Source organism: Silene latifolia, chromosome 3, assembly GCF_048544455.1.
Source record: "Silene latifolia isolate original U9 population chromosome 3, ASM4854445v1, whole genome shotgun sequence".
In the NCBI taxonomy this organism is placed as follows: Eukaryota; Viridiplantae; Streptophyta; class Magnoliopsida; order Caryophyllales; family Caryophyllaceae; genus Silene; species Silene latifolia.
This window is the reverse complement of record NC_133528.1, coordinates 127,580,867-127,589,465: the sequence shown is the minus strand read 5'-3', so window position 1 is coordinate 127,589,465 and position 8,599 is coordinate 127,580,867. Positions and strand designations below refer to the sequence as shown.

Genomic DNA, 8,599 nt, shown 5'->3' with positions numbered 1-8,599 from the left:
AAATAGAAACCAGAAAATAAAATTTAGTGATAACCCAACTGACTCAACCCAATCCAAATGCATGGTAAGAGGCCCTCGATGAGCCGTGACCTGCCAATGACTCACAACTTGATGGATAATGACTCAATATGAGAGATAACCCGATAACAAATTAGTTTAATGTTATTCCAAATAAGCTGAAGATTGCATTACCTAATTTCTCTATTTTTTTAAAAATTTATATCAAAATAAATGCAATGAAAATAGCATTGATATGAAATGTGTATGTTTGATAACTTGACCTAATACAATTAAATCAAATTCGAGCGAATTTGTAACTTAATATTGACCTAAAATAAATCGCCTAATCCAAACTTTTTATTAACCCGAAATAACCAAAATCCGAGATAAGTTGACCTGACCTGACCAATGACCAGGATGGGCAACTCCCAAGTCCTACCCCATCCTCCAATAATTGTATTTGTTTTTCAAATGCGCACTAGCGGTCTATATAAATACCCTTATCGTATACCTTTGTTTCCTCACACCAAACTAAACTAAAACCTTTGCTTTCTCATTCAAATCTCTAATTAACAATAACTCTTTCACAACAATCTCAAAGCACCTATTACAACTTAAACAAACATCCCAAATAAAATGGAACAAAATATACCAATTATAACAAGGAAGATATGGAACATAATGAGGGTTGCTTTCTACATGCTTAAGAAAAGCATCAACAAGAAGAAAATTCTCTTAGACCTCAATCTATTCATAAAGCGTGGGAAACTCGTCGCCGGGAAAACCCTCACTAATCTCCTCTTCCACAACCATAATGTCTCCACGTTCGATAATTGTGACGAATACGAGTTTAGTTGCACCAACACTCCCCTATACCGCCATTACTTCACCAACAATAAGCGTAGCGGTAGCAACAATAAAATTAACCACCAACACAAAAAAAGCATCGAACAGGATGTGAATAACATGTGGGAAATGATGATGACGCTTTCTAGTGACGCTAAGGCGTATAAAAGTCCTACGGTTAGGCAATTAAAAGTGACGGATTCGCCATTTTCTTCGCAAAATGAGGTTATGCAAGTTGATGAGGCTGCTGAGGAGTTTATTAAGAAGTTCTACTCTCAGCTCAAGCAGCAAACTTGCTAAATATAATCAAAAATAAAGCTTCATAACAAGGATATAATGTCTGGTATTATGAACAAGTTTGGAAGCTTTATTGCTAGCTAATCTAGTTGTAAATAAATAGGGTTTTTATCATATGGTGGAAATGTTGATGGAAAAAATATATATTTTACTTTAATGATTATCAAAACGGATAATTTACCTGATACCCTGAAATTTACACCTTTTTTTCCAAATAATAACTTTAGCGATTAGTATCTCTTAGTCGTCACGAGTTCATAAAGTCGCGATTTCTTTCTAAAATTGTAGACCGACAACTATTTTGACAAAAATAAGAACTAAAAGAACGTGAAGAAGATTAATATGTGAAGAAGATTGTTATTAATCAATGATCAAGCAACGTACAAGCCTCCCTCATATATACAATATTGGACTCAATAAAATAAGCAACTACTTCCTAAGATAAAGGAAAGAAAATATACACCAAGATAATTATACGTCTAAGTACAATGTACAGAATATAAAGCATATAACTGAATATCCGATCATATCTTCTCAATACTCCCCCTCAAGTTGGAGTAGTTGGTAAGACGACTCCTAACTTGGACTGTAAATATTGGAACGCATCTCCGGCCAACGCCTTAGTGAAAAGGTCGGCAATCTGCTCCTTGCTCCGTACATGAGATGTGGTAATTGTTCCTTGGACAAGATGATGTCGGATAAAATGACAATCTATTTCAATGTGTTTAGTCCGGTCATGAAAAACCGGATTTTTCGCTATGTGTAAGGCCGCTTGATTGTCACAAAATAAGTTCATTGGTCGAGTATGATCAATTCCCAAAGATTGAAGAAAGGATTTCACCCAAATGACTTCACTTGTAAGAGCTGCTAGAGCTCGATATTCTGCTTCCGCCGACGACTTCGCAACCGTCGTCTGTTTCTTAGATTTCCATGAAATGGGCGAACTTCCCAATGCAACATAATATTCTGTGATAGACCTACGTGATAATGGACATTTCGCAAAGTCCGAATCTGAATACCCTCTAACTTGTAGGTCACAATTTCGACTTAACACAATTCCCTTATTTGGAGCTCCTTTTATATATCTAATGGCTCTCAATACGGCACTCCAATGCTCTTCTCGTGGAGCATGCACAAATTGTGAGAGAATGTGTACAACATATATCAAGTCCGGCCTTGTAATGGTCAAGTAAATAAGCTTCCCAACTAATCTCCTATACTTCATGGGATCGTCTAAAAGACGTCCCTCGGCTAGAGATAAATTATGATTAGGTTGGATAGGTGTGTCAATCGGTTTTGCACCCTCCAAGCCCGCTTCTTTCACAATGTCTATAACATATTTACGTTGACTAAGAAATAATCCCTTCGAACCAGTGGCCACTTCGATTCCCAAGAAGTACTTAACTCGACCTAGGTCTTTTATCCCAAACTTTCGGTCCAGGAATTCTTTTAGCCGTGTACTTGCACTTTCACTATCACTCACGACTATCATATCATCCACATAAACAAGAACTTCAAGAAACACTCCATCTTTATGGTAAGTAAAAAGGGAATAATCAGCCATTGATTGCTTGAAACCATACCTCGTCAGGGAACTTGTGAGTTTTTCAAACCAATTCCTCGATGCTTGCTTGAGACCGTACAATGACTTGTTGAGCTTGCAAACTCTTCGTGTGCCTCCATTATCGAAACCAGGGGGCATTTTCATGAACACTTCTTCATTCAAATCGCCATGTAAGAAAGCATTGTTGACATCTAGTTGGGCAATGGACCATCCTTTGGCAACGGCAACAGCTAATAAACACCGGACACTCGTCATTTTTGCAACTGGGGCAAATGTTTCATGGTAGTCAATACCTTCAATTTGTGTGTACCCTTGCGCAACGAGTCGGGCCTTATACCTTTCAATAGTGCCGTCTGCTTTGTACTTCACCTTGTAAACCCAACGACAACCTATGGGTCGCTTACCCTCTGGCAAGTCAACAACTGTCCAAGTCCCATTTCGTTCAAGAGCCTTGTATTCCTGCAACATAGCTTCTCGCCATTCCGGAATTGGGGCAGCTTCCGAATAATGTTGTGGCTCAACAATTTCATCAATTTTACTCAAAAAACAGTTGTGAGAAGTAGAGAAACAATTAGTAGTGACATAATTAATCAAGGGATAACGAGTACCTTTCTTTTCGGACTTAGATTGGACCGAGGGAGCTGGTGTTGCGGGGTCTATAATGCGAGTCGATTTGCAGTAGTAATCTTTCTTTCACTGCGGCTCGAACTTCTGTCGTGCACCTCATCCCATAGGCACACCACTGTCGTCACTCTATTCAGCCGAATTTGACTCCTCGACACTTGCTTCACCGTTACCATTCAAGGTAATTTCCTGCTGATTGTCACTCAAAATATTTTCCTCACTGTTTTCTATCACTTCGTCTATGAAAATATTTTGTTGGGCATTGGTCGCATTATCGAAATGCTCAATTAACTTTGCATTGTCATTGTCCTCCGTAGTTTTAATATCGACGAAGGGAAAAACATGCTCATAAAATGTCACATCCCGACTCTCAAAAATACGTCGTCTCTTTAAATCATACACTCTCCAACCTTTCTTATTTGATGGGTACCCAACAAAAATACATCATATTCCCCGTTCATTGAATTTATCTCGAGATTTTTCATTTTTGTGCACATAACATAGGCTACCAAAAACTCTCACATTATCAAGGCTTGGTTTTTGGCCATATAAAACTTCATAGGGTGTTTGACCACGTAATACATGAGTGGGAGTTCTATTAATCAAAAACGCAGCGGTAACAACGCACTCCCCCCAAAACTCGATAGGTAAATTACCTTGAAAACGCAAAGCCCGAGCTTTCTCTAAAATATGCCTATGTTTCCGTTCCACTCGTCCGTTCTGTTGAGGTGTGTCTATGTTGCTAGTTTGAAAAACGATTCCATGTTCACTATAATATTCTTTTAATGTCCCGGAAAGAAATTCCGTTCCATTGTCACTTTGAACTATTTTAACTTGTTTTTCAAACTGATTTTTGACCATCTGACAAAAATTAATCATCAACTGAACGACTTCACTTTTTTCTCTCATAAGATAAACCCAAACGGCTCTACTTTTATCATCTACGATGGTGAGAAAATATTGGGCTCCACTCAAACTTTTCACACGATAAGCACCCCATATATCACAATGAATAAGACCAAATAAAGAATCATGACGTTTCTTATTCAACTTAAAAATGGACCGCGTTTGTTTAGCACGACAACACGGATCACAAATGTCCTTTGAATTCCAAATTAAATCAAAACCAATTAAACTAGAGAAAAGAGGTAATATACTACTCGAGGGATGGCCGAGTCTATCATGCCATAGACGTGCATTTCCTTTATTGCTGACTTTGCCCACGGACTGCTCTTGACATCCTTTGAAATAATAAACCCCGTCTTCATGCTCACCCCGTCCAATCTTCATCCTCGTAGATAGGTCCTGTATCACACAATGATTAGTATAGAAGGTCACTGTACAATTGTTTTCTTTAATAAGTTGTTGAACGGAAATCAAGTCGCAAGTTAAAGTTGGGACATATAGGACATCCTTAAGAACGAAATTGTCATTTAAAACAACTTGTCCATGTTCATGGGCAATAATATGGGAACCATTAGGAAGGCCGACTGTAGAGGGGCTTTTATTGTGTATGTTTTCGAGCAAATGCCTTTGTCCCGTCATGTGGTGTGAGGCACCACTATCAAGAAGCCAACAAGTTTTATTGTTCGTACCTGCACTTTTATTGCTACCTTCATTTTTAGACAAAAGGGTACGGAGTTGAGTTAATTCCTCAACTGTCAGTCCCTGCGTGCTGCTGCTACTGTTACTGTCACCATCAGTAACACCAGTTGCATTAGCCCTCTGGTAGCTTCCACGACCGCCTCTACCTCTTCCTCGTCGGCCGCGTTCTCTTCCTCTACCTGGGTTCCCTGGTTTGTCCCAGCAATTTTCCTCTCTGTGCCAAGGTTTCTTGCAATAACCACAATAAAACACTTCCACTTCCTGGTCATCCGTTTCTGGTGCACTGCTGCTGCCTCGACCACGCATCTGCCCTCCTGTTACCTTTGCTGCCATGGCCGCTGCAACTTCGTGCACTTCCTCCTTGCTCTTGGTCACAGCCTTATGCCTTTCCTCTCTTAACACTAGAGCATATGCTCTACTTAGAGAAGTAATTTCATCATCCATAAGTAAATTTGAACGGATGTGACCATAGAGACTCGTGTCGAGTCTCATGAGAAACTGATGCACCTTTTCTTCCTCACGCTCTTTGAGAAATTCAGTGGCCGCTCCGCAAGTGCATTGGGGAACCTTGCTATAACTCGCCAATTCGTCCCATATCATCTTCAAATTCGTATAATATTGGACGACTGACTGATCTTTCTTCTGCTTGCATTCGTTTAATTCTCCTTTTAATTGATGCACTCTGGGAGCGTTTCCAGCGGCATAACGCTCTCGTAATTCTTTCCAAACTTCTGTCACAGTTCCTGAGAAATTAATGCTAGCGTGCAATTCTTCTTGAATTGAGCATCTTATCCATGACTTGAGCATAGCATTGCACTGTCGCCATGCTACGGCTTCAAGGGACTCTTCTTGTCCTTTAGGCGTGACTGGTTTGGTGATGGTTCCTTCTATGAAGGCCAACTTATTTTTCGCATCTAGAGCGGTCTTCACTGCATCAGCCCACAAATCATAATTTTCTCCGTTAAATTTCTTGGGAGTTAATGTCAAAGTCGGATTTTCATTTGGATGGAGATACAATGGGGAAGATGGTGAGATATGCTCAATTTTGTTATTTTCGTTTTTGGTATTTTTGCCTGATGCATCACCGATTGTCATGATGATCGGTGAAGTTGAATTTTTGTATTTTTTGTTTTATTTTACAGGATCAGAGTCCTGCTCTTGATACCATGAAGAAGATTAATATGTGAAGAAGATTGTTATTAATCAATGATCAAGCAACGTACAAGCCTCCCTCATATATACAATATTGGACTCAATAAAATAAGCAACTACTTCCTAAGATAAAGGAAAGAAAATATACACCAAGGTAATTATACGTCTAAGTACAATGTACAGAATATAAAGCATATAACTGAATATCCGATCATATCTTCTCAATAGAACGAGTACATGTCAAAAAATAAGAACTAAAAGAACGAGTACAACAACTAGTGAAGGACCGACTAGGATGTATGGGACTACAACGCTACATGTCAAAGGTTGAACATATGGTCCTCCTTAAAATATATAGGTCTTAAATAAGAATTTGTGAAGGATTAATGTAGAAGAGGTTTCGGATAAACAAACAAATAATTAAAAATCAATACCTCACATTTCCTCCTTTGCAATGTGCCAAGTGGCACATATTCATTGGTTTTATGAGTAGATTAAGAAAATTAAAGAAAATTGTTATTTTTATGCATGAACTAAGGTAAGTCGTAAGGCTAAAAAAAATTAGGAACAAAAACAAGTTTTTTTTTTTTTTGGAAGAAAGGAAGTGCATAAAAAAAACCAAGAGTACGAGTACATCAAGGGGGGGGGGAACGGTTCGATAGCCGCTACAAAGTCACTAGTACAAAGGCGAAGAACGAAAGGTGGAGCAACGTCCCAATTAATACAACCATTACTAGAACTACTGTCAACTAAACCAGCTTTGGCAAGAGCATCCGCAACAGCATTGACAGATCTTTTCTCAAAGACAATCTTCAAACGGGGGGAGCTTTCCAAGAGGTCCCTACACTCAAGAATAACATTAGAAAATTGACCACAAGGCTGAGCCTTACTCAACATAGAAGTAACCGCATTAAGGCAATCCGAGGCAATGATAAAACGATCCATAGACGCAAGGCCGGCCCTATGACCCTCCCTAATGGCTAAGACCTCCCCAACGAAGGGGGTAGGGGCAAGAAGCCGCCTAGACCAACCCCGGACCCAGGATCCCATGTCGTTCCTAACCACACACCCAATACAAGCTAAAGAATAGGGGGGGGGGAAGCCGCGTCAACGTTGATTTTGAACCAACAAAGCGGAGGAAGGGACCAACTACAAGGGTAGTAAGAGGCAGAGGTAAACCCGGGTAAGGAGGGTGGAGGGCTGGAAGACGAGGCAGAGGCCCAAGACTGAGCAAGATTGCTCGTGGCATCTCGAAACAAATGGGGCGGTCTGGGGGGGGGGGGTGGCATTGAAGGTAGAGTCACACCTTTGAACCCAAAGGCGCCACAAGACAAAAGAGAAGAGGGTAACCCAAGACGGGTTACGAGAAGTGCAATTTGCATGGATCCAGGGGTGGAGGTCCAGGGAGAAGAAAGAATGGTCGACATTAAGGAGAGCCCAAACAGAGGTAGCAGTACTACAGTCACGAAGAATGTGGATAGAGGATTCCTCTAGGGAAGAACTGGGACACAAGAGGCAAGACGGGGAGAGGAGGATAGTTCTTTTAAAGAGGGTCTTATTATGCGGTAACTTATCCCACCACACAATCCAAATAAAGAACTTGATTTTTGGGAGGGTAGGAAGGTCCCAAATCCAGTCAAGGGTAGGAGTGAAAGAGGGGAGGTGATTACTCAAGTTGATGAGGGAGGAGTAAGAAGAGCCAATCGAGAATTTATCTTTGGGGGCGAGGCTAGTGGTAAGAAGGTCGGGCTTATAGGAGGAAGGGAGGGGGATGGCAAGGATAGTGTTTAAAATGTCGATAGGGAGGACAAAGTCCAAGTTATCAAGAGCCCAGGTGCCATTGGAGATGATAGTCTTAAGTTTAGCTTTGGAAGAAGTAGCAGAGAGGGGGCCATGGATAATCGCACGGAGGGGGCCAAGGGAGGACCAACAATCAGTCCAAAGACTAATAGAATCTCCGTCACCAATTGACCAGATGGTATGGTCCCGGAGAAGGGGGAAGCCCAAGCCCGCATTTTTCCATATGTGGGAGCCCTTACGAAAGGAGTAGGAAGAATGGGTCGGGTACTTACTTTGGATAGCAGTGGAGGCCAGAGATTTCTTGTTGAGAAGAAGGTTCCAGCTAAGTTTAATAGAGTAGGCATCGTTAAGAGGGCGAGCGGCCTTGATACCGAGGCCCCCATGGGACAAAAACAGGTTATGTTTGACAAATTAAGCTTAGAAGTTATCTAAAAATTGAAAAGTTCGCTGAAGCAAAGTTTATAAACTAGCTGAAAAGTATTATGTGATAAGCTAGTTGATTGCATTAAAATTGCTTGAAAAATTAACTGAAAACATAGTTGTAAGATGGTAAAATGGTACTATAAGTTAAAGGGGTAAAAAAAAAGAAACAAAATATAATAACGTGATTTCACATGCTACTCCAAGTACGTAGTTTCTCATTTCTGCTAATTAATAAGCTATTTGTCAAACGCCTGTATAAAAATAAGCTAGCTGGAATTTTATCATGCT

General features: G+C 40.3%; 1 long non-coding RNA gene across 1 annotated transcript in view; it reads right to left on the bottom strand.

Annotated features, from left to right (window-relative positions):
* Positions 1 to 531: 531 nt before the first annotated feature.
* LOC141647997 (uncharacterized) overlaps positions 532 to 8,599 on the bottom strand; it is a 76,888-nt gene continuing 68,820 nt past the window's right edge. The window contains exon 2 of the long non-coding RNA XR_012545899.1: positions 532 to 1,228. This is a non-coding gene — a long non-coding RNA (uncharacterized LOC141647997). The remainder of the gene's footprint in view (positions 1,229 to 8,599) is intronic.